Here is a 15,468-nt window from a genome sequence, read left to right on the forward strand (position 1 = left end):
AATATTGAAAGGGGTCGTCTAAGCAAAGAGAGAGCCTACAGGTGGTAGATCAGAAAGAAACAGAGACAATATACAGTAACAGTCACCTTACAGGTAATACAATGGCACTAAATTCATATCTCTCAGAACTTACCCTGAATGTTAATGGGCTAAATGTCCCAATCAAAAGAAACAGGGTATCACAATGGATAAAAAAACAAAACCCATCTATATGTTTCCTACAAGAAACTCACTTTAAACCCTAAGAGAACTCCAGATTTAAAGTGAGGGGGTGAAAAAGAATTTACCATGCTAATGGAGATCAGAAAAAAGCACGAGTGGCAATCCTTATATCAGATCAATTAGATTTTAAGCCAAAGAATATAATAAGAGATAAGGAAGGACACTATATCATACTCAAAGGATCTGTCCAACAAGAAGATCTAACAATTTTAAGTATCTATGCCCCCAATGTGGGAGCAGACAGCTATATAAACCAATTAATAACAAAATCAAAGAAACACATCCACAATAATACAATAATAGTAGGGGATTTTAGCACTCCCCTCACTGAAATGGCCAGATCATCCAAGCAAAAGATCAACAATGAAATAAAGGCCTTAAGTGACACACTGGACCAGATGGACATCACAGATATATTCAGAACATTTCATCCCAAAGCAACAGAATACACATTCTTCTCTAGTGCACATGGAACTTTCTCCAGAATAGATCACATCCTAGGTCCTAAATCAGGTCTCAAATGGTATCAAAAATTGGGATCATTCCCTGCATATTTTCAGACCACAATGCTCTGAAGCTAGAACTCAACCACAAGAGGAAATTTGGAAAGAACCCAAATACATGGAAACTAAACAGCATCCTTCTAAAGAATGAATGGGTCAACCAGGAAATTAAAGAAGAAATGAAAAAATTCATAGAAACAACTGATAATGAAAACAGAACGGTTCAAAATCTGTGGGACACAACAAACGCAGTCCTGAGAGGAAAATATATAGCGGTACAAGCCTTTTCAAGAAACAAGAAAGGTCTCAAGTACACAACCTAACCCTACACCTAAAGGAGCTGGAGAAAGAACAAGAAATAAACCCTAAGCCCAGCAGGAGAAGAGAAATCATAAAGATCATAGCAGAAATCAATGAAATAGAAACCAAAAAAAAAAAAAAAATAGAACAAATCAATGAAACTTGGAGCTCGTTCTTTGAAAGAATTAATAAGATTGATAAACCCCTGGCTAGACTTATCAAAAAGAAAAGAAAAAGGACCCAAATGAATAAAACATGAATGAAAGGAGAGAGATCACAACTAACACCAAAGAAATATAAACAATTATAAGAACATACCATGAGCAACTCTATGCCAACAAATTTGACAATCTGGAAGAAATGGATGCATTCCTAGAAACATGTAAACTACAACAACTGAACCAGGAAGAAATAGAAAGCCTGAACAGACTCATAACCAGTAAGGAGATTAAAACAGTTATCAAAAATCTCCAAACAAACAAAAGCCCAGGGCCAGACGCCTTCCCGCCTTCAAACCTTTAAAGAAGAACTAATTCCTCTTCTCCTGAAACTATTCCAAAAAACAGAAATGGAAGGAAAACATCCAAACTCATTTTATGAGGCCACCATCACCTTGATCCTAAATCCAGACAAGGATCCCGTCTTTTTTGAGAGCTGTAGACCAATATCCTTGATAAACGCAGATTCAAAAATTCTCACTAAAATACTAGCCAATAGGTTTCAACAGTACATTAAAAGGACTATTCACCATGTCCAAGTGGAATTTATTCCAGGGCTGCAAGGTTGGTTCAACATCCGCAAATCGGTCAATGTGATACAACACATCAGTAAAAGAAAGAACAAGAATCATATGATACTCCTAATAGCTGCTGAAAAAGCATTGGACAAAGTACAGCATCCCTTCCTGATCAAAACTCTTCAAAGTGTAGGGATAGAGGGCACATACCTCAATATCATCAAAGCCATCTATGAAAAACCCACTGCAAATATCATTCTCAAAGGAGAAAAACTGAAAGGTTTTCCGCTAAGGTCAGGAACATGGCAGGGATGTCCATTATCACCACTGCTATTCAACATAGTACTAGAAGTCCTAGCCTCAGCAATCAGACAACAAAAGGAAATTAAAGGCATCCAAATTAGGAAAGGAGAAGCCAAACTATCACTCTTCGCAGATGATATGATACTCTATGTGGAAAACCCCAAAGACTCCACTCCAAAACTGCTAGAACTTGTACAGGAATTCAGTAAAATGTCAGGATATAAAATCAATGCACAGAAATCAGTTGCATTTCTCTACACCAACAACAAGACAGAAGAAAGAGAAATTAAGGAGTCAATCCCCTTTACAATTGCACCCCAAACCATAAGATACCTAGGAATAAACCTAACCAAAGAGGCACAGAATCTATACTCAGAAAACTATAAAGTACTCATGAAAGAAATTGAGGAAGACACAAAGAAATGGAAAAATGTTCCATGCTCCTGGATTGGAAGAATAAATATTGTGAAAATGTCTATGCTACCTAAAGCAATCTACACATTTAATGCAATTCCTATCAAAGTACCATCCATCTTTTTCAAAGAAATGGAACAAACAATTCTAAAATTTATATGGAACCAGAAAAGACCTCGAATAGTCAAAGGGGTATTGAAAAAGAAAGCCAAAGTTGGTGGCATCACAATTCCGGACTTCAAGCTCTATTACAAAGCTGTCATCCTCAAGACAGCATGGTACTGGCACAAAAACAGACACATATATCAATGGAACAGAATAGAAAGCCCAGAAATAGACCCTCAACTCTATGGTCAACTAATCGTCGATAAAGCAGGAAAGAATGTCCAATGGAAAAAAGACAGCCTCTTCAATAAATGGTGTTGGGAAATTGGACAGCCACATGCAGAAAAATGAAATTGGACCATTTCCTTACACCACATACAAAAATAGACTCAAAATGGATGAAGGACCTCAATGTGAGAAAGGAATCCACCAAAATCCTTGAGGAGAACACAGGCAGCAACCTCTTCGACCTCAGCCGCAGCAACATCTTCCTAGGAACATCGCCAAAGGCAAGGGAAGCAAGAGCAAAAATGAACTATTGGGATTTTATCAAGATCAAAAGCTTTTGCACAGCAAAGGAAACAGTTAACAAAACCAAAAGACAACTGACAGAATGGGAGAAGATATTTGCAAACGACATATCAGATAAAGGACTAGTGTCCAAAATCTATAAAGAACTTAGCAAACTCAACACCCAAGGATCAAATAATCCAATCAAGAAATGGGCAGAGGACATGAACAGACATTTCTGCAAAGAAGACATCCAGATGGCCAACAGTCACATGAAAAAGTGCTCCATATCACTTGGCATCAGGGAAATACAAATCAAAACCACAATGGAGATACCACCTCACAATAGTCAGAATGGCTAAAATCAACAAGTCAGGAAATGACAGATGTTGGCAAGGATGTGGAGAAAGGGGAACCCTTCTACACTGTTGGTGGGAATGCAAGCTGGTGCAACCACTCTGGAAAACAGCATGGAGGTTCCTCAAAATGTTGAAAATTAAACTACCCTATGACCCAGCAATTGCACTACTGGGTATTTATCCTAAAGATACAAACATAGTGATCCGAAGTGGCACATGCACCCGAATGTTTATAGCAGCAATGTCCACAATAGCCAAACTATGGAAAGAACCTAGATGTCCATCAACAGATGAATGGATCAAGAAGATGTGGTATATATACACAATGGAATACTATGCAGCCATCAAAAGAAATGAAATCTTTCCATTTGCCACGAGCTTGATAAGTGAATTTGATAAAGTCATATGATACAAATTAATATGTAGAAATCTATTGAACTGCTATATACTAATATTAAAGTAGCAAAAAAGATTTAAGAAAATCACTTTTATATATGTACCAAAAAAAAATAATAATAAATTACGTAAGAATAAACTTAACCAAAAAAGGTAAAAGATCTGCACTCCAAAAACTATAAAACATTGGAGAAATAAATTGAAGATGACATAAACAATTGGAAATACATTTTATGCTTACAGATGGGAAGAACTAACATTGTTAAAATGCCTTTACTATCCAATCAATCTACATATTTAATGCAATCCCTGACAAAATACCAATTTTTCCATATAACTAGAATAAATAATCTTAAAATTTTTGTAGAACTACAAAATACCCTGAAGAGCCAAGGTGATCGTGAAAAAGAACAAAGCTGAAGGTGTTACAACCTCAGATTTCAAGATAGACTACAAAGCTGTAATAAAATGGTATGGTACAAGGGCAAAAAGAAACACATAGATGAATGGAACAGAATTCATGGTCCAGAATTAAATCCACACATTTATGGTCAATTAATCTATGACAAAAGAGCCAAAAGTTTACATTAGAAGAAAAGACAATCTCTTCAACAATAATGATGGGAAAAATAAATAACTACATGCAAAAGAATGAAACTAGACTACTTACTTAAGCCACACATAAAAATAAACTTAAACTGGATTAAAGACCTAAGTACAATATCTGAAACAAATTCCAAGAAGAAAACATATATAGAGAACTTATACAAGTAAACATCAAACACACAAATAATCTGATTTAAAAATTGATAGAGAACATACAGATTTTTTAAAATTATTTTAACTTATTTTCAGTGTAACAGTATTCATTTTTTTTTGCTTTGCTTTGTTTTCTTTTTTTATTTTTTATTTATTTTAAACATATAATATATTTTTATCCACAGGGATACAGGTCTGTGAATCGCCAAGTTTATACACTTCATAGCACTCACCATAGCACATACCCTCCCCAATGTCCATAACCCCACCCCCCCTCTCCCAACCCCCCTCCACCTAGCAACCCTCAGTTCATTTTGTGAGATTGAGTCACTTATGGTTTGTCTCCCTCCCAATCCCATCTTGTTTCATTTATTCTTCTCCTACCCCCTTAACCCCCCATGTTGCATCACCACTTCCTCATATCAGGGAGATCATATGATAGTTGTATTTCTCTGCTTTACTTATTTCACTAAGCATGATACCCTCTAGTTCCATCCACATTGTTGCAAATGGCAAGATTTTGGGGGTTTTCTAATGTTAATATCATGTGTAAAACATGTGACTGTTTTACTTCTTGATTATGAATTTGGATGCCCTTTATATCTTTTTCTTCTTTCATTGGTGTGGCCAGGACTTCCAGAACTATGCTGAATAAAATTGGTGAGTGGACATTCTCATAGCATTTTTCTTCCATTTCCATTCTTTGGAACACTTTGAGAAGAGTAGTTATTAACTCTTCTTTAAATGCTTGGTAGAATTCCCCTAGGAAGCCATTGACCCAGAAATTTTGTTTGTTGGGAGATTGATTAGTGACACAATTTCTTTTCTCCGTATGGGTGTGTTCAAATTTTCTATTTCTTTCTGTTTTGGTTTTGTTACTTTGTAGGTTTCTAGGAATTTTTCCATTTCTTTGACACTGCCCTGTTGGTTGGCATATAATTTTTCATAGTATTGTTATAATTATTTTTATTTCTGTGGTATTGGTTGTGATTTTTCCTCTTTAATTCATTAGTTTTTTTTTATTGTTTTGTTTTGTTTTTGTTTTTTCTATCCAGGTCCTTTCTCCTTTCTTTTTGATACATCTGGATAGGGATTATCAATTTTATTAATTCCATGGAAGAATCAGCTCTTAGTTTTATTAATTTGTTCTATAGTTTCACTTCTATATCATTTATTTCTGCTTTAAACTTTATTATTTGATTCCCCTGTGACTTTAGACTTTATTTGATGTTCCTTTTCTAGATCGCTTAGGTGTAAGTTTAGTTTATATATTTGAGTCTTCCCTTGCCTATTGAGATAACCCTTTATCTTATTTTATTTTATTTATTTTATTTTTTCAGTATTCCAAGATTCATTGTTTATGTACCACACTCATTGCTCCATCCAATACATGCCATCTTTAATACTTGACACCAGGTTCACTAAAACCACATCCCCTCCCCTCCAAAACCCTTAGTTTGTTTCTCAGAGTCCACAGTCTCTCATGGTTCATCTCCCCCTGTGACTTCCCGCAATTCACTTTTTCTTTCCTTCTCCTAATGTCCTCCATGTTATTCCTCATGCTCCATAAGTAAGTGAAACCATATGATAACTGGCTTTCTCTGCCTGACTTCTTTCACTCAGCATAATCTCCACCAGTCCCGCCCATGTTGATGCAAAAGTTGGATATTCATCTTTTCTGATGGAGACATAATATTCCATTGTATATATGGACCATATCTTCTTTATCCATTCATCTGTTGAAGAGTATCTTGACTCTCTCCATCTGTACCCCAACGTTCATAGCAGCAATGGTCACAGTTGGCAAACTTTGGAAAGAGATACAGGTACAGATGGCCCTGAGACATGAATACATCAGAATCCTAGAGGACAACATAGGCAGTAACCACTTTGATATCAGCCACAGCAACTTCTTTCAAGATATGTCTCCAAAGGCCAAGGAAACAAAAGTGAAAATGAACGTTTCCGACTTTACCAAGATCAAAAGCTTCTGCACAGCAAAGGAAACCATCAACAAAACAAAGAGGCAACCCACAGAATGGGAGAAGATATTTGCAAATGACAGTACAGGTAAAAGGTTTATATCCAGAGAAAGAGGAACCCTCTTCCACTGTTGGTGGGAATGCAAGTTGGTGCAGCCTCTTTGGAGAACAGTGTGGAGATTCCTCAAGAAATTAAAAATAGAACTTCCCTATGACTTTGCAATTGCATTCCTGGGTATTACCCCAAAGATACAGATGTAGTGAAAAGAAGGGCCATCTGTACCCCAATGTTTATAGCAGCAATGGCCACAGTCGCCAAACTGTGGAAAGAACCAAGATGCCCTTCAACAGAAGAATGTATAAGGAAGATGTGGTCCATACACACTATGGAGTCTTATGTCTCCATCAGAAAGGATGAATACCCAACTTTTGTAGCAACATGGATGGGACTGGAAGAGATTATGCTGAGCAAAATAAGTCAAGCGGAGACAGTCACATATCTTATGGTTTCACTTATTTGTGGAGCATAACAAATAACATGGAGGACATAGTAATATGGAGAGGAGATGGGACCTAGGGAAATTTGAAGGGGAGGTGAACCATGAGAGACTATGGACTCTGAAAAACAATCTGAGTGTTGTGAAGCAGCAAGGTTTGGGAGGTTGGGGGAGCCAGGTGGTGGGTATTAAGGAGGGCACATATTGCATGGAGCACTGAGTGTGGTGCAAAAACAATGAATTCTGTTATGCTGAAAAGAAATTTAAAAAAAAAAGAACCCCAAGTATAAGATTTATATACTATCAGGACAAACCCAAATACACAGAAGCACTGGTGGAAGAAAAAAATAGAGAGTGGTTATAAATTCTCAGTGTGGGCGAGGAAGTTTATTTTGATTCTTCCCGGATGTATCTTCCTATCTTTGTTAAAGGATTCAGCTTTCCTAAGACAAAGGGGGATTAAAAAATTTGTTTACCTATAGGGGTAGCATTGATTGGAGAAAGGGGATTACCTTGATGTTTAACTCTATATGAATATTAAAAATAAAAATAAAAAAAGAATAAACTAAGCTAAACTAAACTAAAATTTAAAAAAGAATAAAAAATAGAAAAGCAAAAGAAAAACATGGGTATATGTATCAAAAAGTTCAGTTTTTAAGGTTATTATGGAATTTGATGTACTAGACATCTCACTGTAATGGTAAATAGATTAAAAAATTATCTATATATAATATAAAAATGAACCAGAATAGTGGGAAGGAATTAAAAATAAAGTCGTATCTATCAAGTAGTGGTGGTTGTTCTTTTGTCATCTTTTTTTTCCCCCCAGTTGGTTTTTTGGGGAAGGGCCTGTCACCTGGGTTTTCATGCAGTGTTCCCTGAGTTTCCCCATCCCCCTCAAGCAGGTGGGCTCTGAGGAAACCGGTTTTTCAGGCTTTTATTCTCTGGAAGTTTTTATGTTTGTTTGTTTGTTCGTTTTTTGTTTTGTTTTGTTTTGTTTTGTCCTCTCGCCTTGACAGCTTTTGATGGGTTTTTGAGGTTTAGAGGAATGCAAACTGCACCCCGACCTCCCTCTCAGAGAGAAGCCTCAGTCTGCTCCCCTCTGGGTGCTCCAGAGCACAGAAGTTCACCCTTGGCCACTGGCAGAGCATGTTCTGAGTATGGTCCCTGTGGACAAAGGAACTCCTGCTTGTATCCAAAACTACGACATTGGCAGCTGTCTGGGCAGCTCTGGACTGCCAGAGAGGTTCCAAGCAGTGATTGCATACTGAGATTTTCCCACTGGCCTAGGCCGGGAGTGCCTGGTCGTTCTGGGTCTGAGAGCGCAGGGATGGTGCCTGCGGCACCTCTCTCAGGGGAGGGTGTGGGGCACGCATGTCTCAGGCTCTGGTAGCAAGGCTTGGCACTCACGTGGAGAGTGCAAAAAGGCTGTGCTTCTGCCAGCTGGTGAGGCTCCCAGCTCTTCACGGGACCCCAGGCACTCTCAGAAGTTCTGGCGGCTCAGGGACCAAGATTTGGTTTCTCCACTGCACTCTCTCTGGCTCAGCACCAGGTGTGGCTGTCCTGGGTCTGGGGACTTAAGCCCCTGTCCCTAACCACCCTGATTCCCACAATTTCCCCCTGCAGTCCTTTATTCTTTCTGAGTGCTTTCAACCAGACTCCAAATTAATGCTCATTCCCAGATGCAGGGCACTCTGGTATTGGGGTATTACTTTCCAATAGGTCCCCTCTGGTGGCTCCCTCCCCCTTTTGTTATCTGCTGATATCAGTCCGACATTCCCACTCTGATTTATCTGTCCACTGGTGTCTTCTGCCCCCATAGAGATCCAGACGTGTATAATTCTGATCTCAGTCTGATTTTGTGGGTGATCGGAGTTCATTAGTAGGTAATCAGCTCACTTTAGGGTACAGGCTGAAGCGACGCCTCCTCCTATTTCCCCGCCTTCTTCCCCATTCATTTTTTAGTAGGATGTTATTTAACCTTGATATATTTGTGGTCCTTCCAAATTTTTTCTTGTGGTTGACTTCAAGTTTTTAGTGTTGTGGTCTGGAAATATGCATGGTATGATCTAGTTATTTTAGTACTTGTTGAGGCATGATTTGTCACCCAGTATGTTATCTAGAGACTGTTCCATATGCACTAAAAAAGAATTTTTTTTTCTGCTTTAGGTTGGAATGTTCTGAATATATCTCTTCAGAATATATCTCAGTCCATCTGGTCCAGTGCCATTATTTCTTTATTGATTTTCCACTTAGATGATCTGTCCATTGATTTATGTGAGTATTAAAGTCCCCTACTATTTTGGTATTATTATCACTGAGTTACATTATGTTTGTTATTGATTTATATATCTGAATTCTCCTAAGATGGGGGCATAAATATTTACAGTTGCTAAATCTTCTTGATGGATAGGCCCCTAATTCTGATGCAATGCCCTTCTTCATCTCTTGTTACAGTGCTTGATTTAAAATCTAGTTTGTCTGATATACATATGTATATCTACCCCAATTTTATTTTAATATCAATGAGCATGACAGACCATTCTCCACCCCCTCACTTTCAATCTGCAAGTGAATTTAGGTCTAAAGTGTTGTATGCAGCCTATGGATAGATCTTTTTTTCCATTCTAATACCCTCTGCTTTTTTTTTTTTAATTGGGGCATTTTATCATACATTTATATTCATTTTTTCTATTTATATACTCATTTATATTCAGATTGATTATTGAAAGATATGAATTTAGTACCATTTCGTTACCTGTAGAGTTGGTGTTTCTGCTGATGCTCTCTGGTCCTTTCTGATCTTTGTTGCTGTGGGTCATTTTTTTCTCCAAGAAGTCCCCCTTAAAATTTATCTCAGGGCTGGCTTGAACTCTTTTAGTTTGCTTTAGTAGTCATGAACTCTTTTAGTTTATGTTTATCTGGGAATTTCTTTATCTTATCTTCTATTCTAAATGACGTCTTACTCAATAGAGTGTGCTTGGCTTTGGCTGTGGATTTTTCCCACTCATCATTCTGAAGAGAATTTTTTTAAGATTTTATTTATTTATTTGACAGAAAGAGATCACAAGTAGGCATAGAAGCAGGCAGAGAGAGAGAGAGGAGGAAGCAGGCTCCCTGCTGAGCAGAGAGCCCGATGTGGGACTCGATCCCAGGACCCTGAGATCATGACCTGAGCCGAAGGCAGTGGCTTAACCCACTGAGCCACCCAGGTGCCCCCCACTCATCATTCTGAAAGTATCATGTCACCCCTTCTGACTTACCAATATTCTGTTGAGATATCTCTAGTCTTATGGGTTTTTTCCCCATGTACTTTAAGATAGATACCCTTTATTTTAGTATTTTTAAGATTTTTTTTCTTTATCAGTATATTTTGCACATTTAATTACAAAAATGTCTTGGTGCTCCTTGCTTTTTTTTGCTTTTATGATTTTGATTGAAGTTCTCTGTGACTCATGGATCTGGATTTTTTTTTTTCATTTTCCAAATCAGAGTCATTTTTAGCTATTAATTATTTTTAAAATTATGCAGCTTTTCTCTTATTTTTCTGGGACATCTATGTTGTGTTTTTAAGTTTGGTGGAAATTTTGAATTTCCCAAGTCTATTTTCCTGTTTCATGGTTCTTTCTCTTTTGTTCAGCTTCTTTGCTTCTATAACTTTGTCTTCCAGGTCATTCATTCTTCTGCTTCTTCCAGCAGAAGAATTACATCACATGTGTTTCTGCCCTTGTTTCCTCTGCTGTTTATCTTTGAATCTTCTTAAAACATTTTTATCTTTGTGGTAATGGTAAGACTGATGGCTTCCATTCTTTCCATTCTTTTCTCAAGCCCAGTAAATATCCTTATCATTGTTGCTCTAAATTTTCTATTGGGCATGTTAACCAAATCAGTTTTTCTTAGCTCTCTGGCAGTGGTCTTATCTCTTATCTGGGATAAATATTTTCTTCTCATTTTGTCTATTCTCTGCCTTCTTCTTGTGCCTGATAGAAAAGCCACTTATGTTTCTTGCTCATGAAATTAATCACTTTATGAAGAAGACGTCATGTCATGCCCAGGGCCCAGGGCTTAAGAGAGTGCTTCCATTGTGTTGTATGTGCTCTTTTGTTGTGTTCTGCCTGCACTATTTTCAAGTCAGTCATCCTCAAAGGTTCCCCTTACATCAATTGGTCAATGTTTTATCTCTGGCTTGAATGTGGAAAGTTTTGCCCAAGGTGTTCTTTTGTATGCTTTTGAAATGTGTCTTGTCACCACCTCCACCACTACTGAGGCCCTGGAAAAAGTAGGAGATACTTTGTGGGCAGAAGTTTTTGCTGGTCTTTTGGATGAGTGTTCTGCTTCACAGGGATTCTGGCAAGATTGAGTGAGAAGGTGTGAGGTTTATGTAAGCAAGTTAAGCATTCAGGGTATCCACTTCACTGCTTCCCACAGGTAGCTCTGTATTTGTGCTGAGGGTGTTGAGGGTTGGGAGTGGAAAATTGTGCTAATCAGCTCCCCTTTCCCCAGAAAGACACCACTGCTTATCAGGCAGGTATTTCAAGAAGAGTAAATAATCTCCCTCCTGTATGTCCCAGGTTTGTTTGTTTGTTTGTTTGTTCAGATTTCTTTTTCTGCAATGTCAGCCGCCAGGTTGTTTGCCTATATTCTTACCAGGAGCAGCACAGAGCCCTCTGGGCTTTATCCTAACCAAGCCTACTAAGTTTTAAAAATCCAGGTTTAGGATCATGGTGTGGGCAGGGGCCTGCTCTAGTTTTTTGTGAAGGGGGCCCACTGTGCAGGGAATGAGATGATTTTCACATAGAAGGCAGTCATGTCAGAAATCAATGTTTTTGGGCATGGTATCATTGGGTTGGGCAGCCAGTGTTGGAGCTGAGCTGATTTCTTCAGGTTACTCTGTATATATGATGAGAGATGAGGGGGAGGGAATGGTGTCTTCTGGTTCTTATTTTGTCTCCTTAGATGTTTCTCCCTGAATCTTGCCTCTCAGTGACACGTTATAAGAAGAGCAAATAAACTCTCCCCTATATGCCTTAAATATTCTTCATATCACTGTTTCTACACTGTTTTCACAGGATTGTTTGCCTGAATTCCCTACCAGAGTGAGGCAACACCCTCAGGGCTCTATCCCAGAAAACCAGGGAACCCTTAAAACTCCAGTCTTTAAGACCCACTGGTTGCTAGAAATGAAAGTCAGTCCCTCAGTCCCTATTATTTCCCAGCCAATGGCTTTGGGGAAATATTCTTTTTTTAAGATTTTTAAAAAATTTATTTGACAGAGATCACAAGTAGGCAGAGAGGCAGGCAAAGAGTTGGGGAGGGCAGCAGACTTACTGCTGAGCAGAGAGCCCAGGACCCTGAGACAATGACCTGAGTCAAAGGCAGAGGCTTAATCCACTGAGCCACCCAGGTGCCCTAGGGAAATATTCTTGTTTGTTTTCCTGTATGCTCTTCTCTCTTGCCTTCTTCTGCAACTATGGCTCCCTCCCCTACGCAGCAACTGTGATCTGATCCTCCCCCAAACCCTGTCTCTGTACTCCTTACCTTTTTCAATGTTTTTTTTTTTTTTTCGTTTCTTCTCTCCCTTAAGTTGTGGATTTGTTGTGTCATATTCGGGTTGATTTCTAAGGTATTAAGGATAACTTGAAAATTATCTAGTTATGTTCAGGGAATGACACAAACCTAAGTCCTCCTACTTAGCCACCATCTTAGTTCATTGAAACCTCTCTGTCAAGGACATAAAGAGATAATTAGTTTCCTTACTTAGGTGATCAAATTTTTGTTTCAAATTTACTCAAGTTATATCTAATATTTTTCATTGTAGACACAGACTTTCTTTAGAAAGACATCTCTTCTATGTTTCTATCATACCACACTGCCTGGGTATTTGCCATCATTTTAATCTCTTTATTGTCAACTACTTCTTTCATGGATTGGCATTTATACATTAAAATATTTTGACCTATTCTTCAGTTTTCTCTTCTTTATATATGCAGTCCCTCAACTAGGGTTCATCTAATGTAATCTCTTGTTGTTACACACAATATGCTTATCAAAGATTCCTAAAGTCTATCTTCACACTTAACAATTCAAATGACATACAAACTGAAATATCTGGCTTCTTATCTGTGAACGTTAGGGGCAGCAGAGTGGCTCAGTGGCTCAGCCTCTGTCTTTGGCAGAGATGATCACCTGGCTCTCTGCTCAGCAGAAAGCCTGCTTCCCATTCTCAATCAGCCTGCCTACTTGTGATCTCTCTCTTTCTCTATCTTTCAAATAAATAAATAAAATCTTACACAATACACATAGATAAAATCAAGATGGATAAAAGACCTCAACGTGAGACAGGAATCCATCAGAATCCTAGAGGAGAACATAGGCAGTAATCTCTTCGATATCAGCCACAGCAACTTCTTTCAAGATATGTCTCCAAAGGCAAAGGAAACAAAAGCGAAAATAAACTTTTGGGACCTCATCAAAATCAAAAGCTCTGCACAAAGGAAACAGTCAAGAAAACAAAGAGGCCACACACGGAATGGGAGAAGATATTTGCAAATGACAGTACAGACAAAAGGTTGTTATCCAGGATCTATCAAGAACTCCTCAAACTCAACACACATAAAACAGACAATCATATCAAAAAATGGGCAGAACATATGAACAGACACTTCTCCAATCAAGACATACAAATGGCTATCAGACACATGAAAAAATGTTCATCATCACTAGGCATCACGGAGATTCAAATTAAAACCACATTGAGATATCACCTTACACCAGTTAGAATGGCCAAAATTATCAAGACAGGAAACTACATGTGTTGGAGAGGATGTGGAAAAAGGGGAACCCTCTTCCACTGATGGTGGGAATGCAAGTTGGTGCAGCTTCTTTGGAGAACAGTGTGGAGATTCCTCAAGAAATTAAAAATAGAACTTCCCTATGACCATGCCATTGCACTCCTGGGTATTTACCCCAAATATACAGATGTAGTGAAAAGAAAACATTGTACCCTAATGTTTATAGCAGCAATGGCCATGGTCGCCAAACTGGAAGGAACCAAGATGCCCTTCAATGGACAAATGGATAAGGAAGATGTGGTCCATATACACTATGGAGTATTATGCCTCCATCAGAAAGGACGAATACCCAACTTTTGTAGTAACATGGACGGGACTGGAAGAGATTATGCTGAGTGAAATAAGTCAAGCAGAGAGAGTCAATTATCATATGGTTTCACTTATTTCTGGAGCATAACAAATAGCATGGAGTACATGGGGAGTTTGAGAGGAGAAGGGAGTTGGTGTAAATTGGAAGGGGAGGTAAATCATGAGAGACTATGGAGTCTGAAAAACAATCTGAAGGGTTTGAAGTGATGGGGAGGTGGGAGGTTGGGGTACCAGGTGGTGGGTATTATAGAGGGCACGGATTGCACGGAACACTGGGTGTGGTGAAAAAATAATGAATACTGTTATGCTGAAAATAAAGAAAAAAATAAGAAAATCTAAAAAAATCTTGGGAAACAAGTTTGAACTCGGTAAATTTTCTGAAACTGAACACTGTGTGTGTAATCAGCATCTACAAAAAGAAACTGGAAACCACTAACACCCCATACCTATCCAGAAACCCTTTCAGCCACTAATCTTCCAAGCATAGAGTAGTTTTGATGAATCTGTAGTTTATATAAATGTAATATTTTGTAACTTTCTTCTTCAGTTCAACATGTTTCTGATACCTATCTATAGCATTGTAAGTATTGTTAGTAGAATGCTTATTCTTTTTTTTAAAGATTTTATTATTTATTTGACAGAGAGAGATCACAAGCAGGCATAGAGACAGGCAGAGAGAGAGAGAGAGAGAGGAGGAAGCAGGCTCCCTGCTGAGCAGAGAGCCCAATGTAGGACTCGATCCCAGGACCCTGGGATCATGACTTGAGCTGAAGGCAGCAGCTTAACCCAATGAGCCACTCAGGCACCCTAGAATGTCTATTCTTATTGTTTGACAATGTCACAATTGATTTATCATGTCACCACCAGTGAGCTTTTGGGTCGCTTCTCTCTCTCTCTCTCTCTATCTTTCTCTCTTTTTCTCGTCTGCTATCACATATCTTTTGGTGAAGATTATGCATATATATTTGTTAGAAATTCACCTGAGTGTGTTTCTTCTGGGGCACAGAGAACATATATGTTCAGCTTTAGTCAGTGTTGCTACATACAGTGTTGGGGGGACATAAATTTTTTTCTTGACTGCTATTTTTTCTCTTTTCATTTCCTTTCCCCCATTAGAATGTAAACTTTTAAACTGTAGGTGTTTTTCTTATCTTGCTCAAAGCTATGAATAATAAATGAATACATGGATGAATGATTGAGGAAGCTGTATCTGAAAGATACA

Source organism: Neovison vison, chromosome 1 (assembly GCF_020171115.1).
Source record: "Neovison vison isolate M4711 chromosome 1, ASM_NN_V1, whole genome shotgun sequence".
Taxonomy (NCBI): Eukaryota; Metazoa; Chordata; class Mammalia; order Carnivora; family Mustelidae; genus Neogale; species Neogale vison.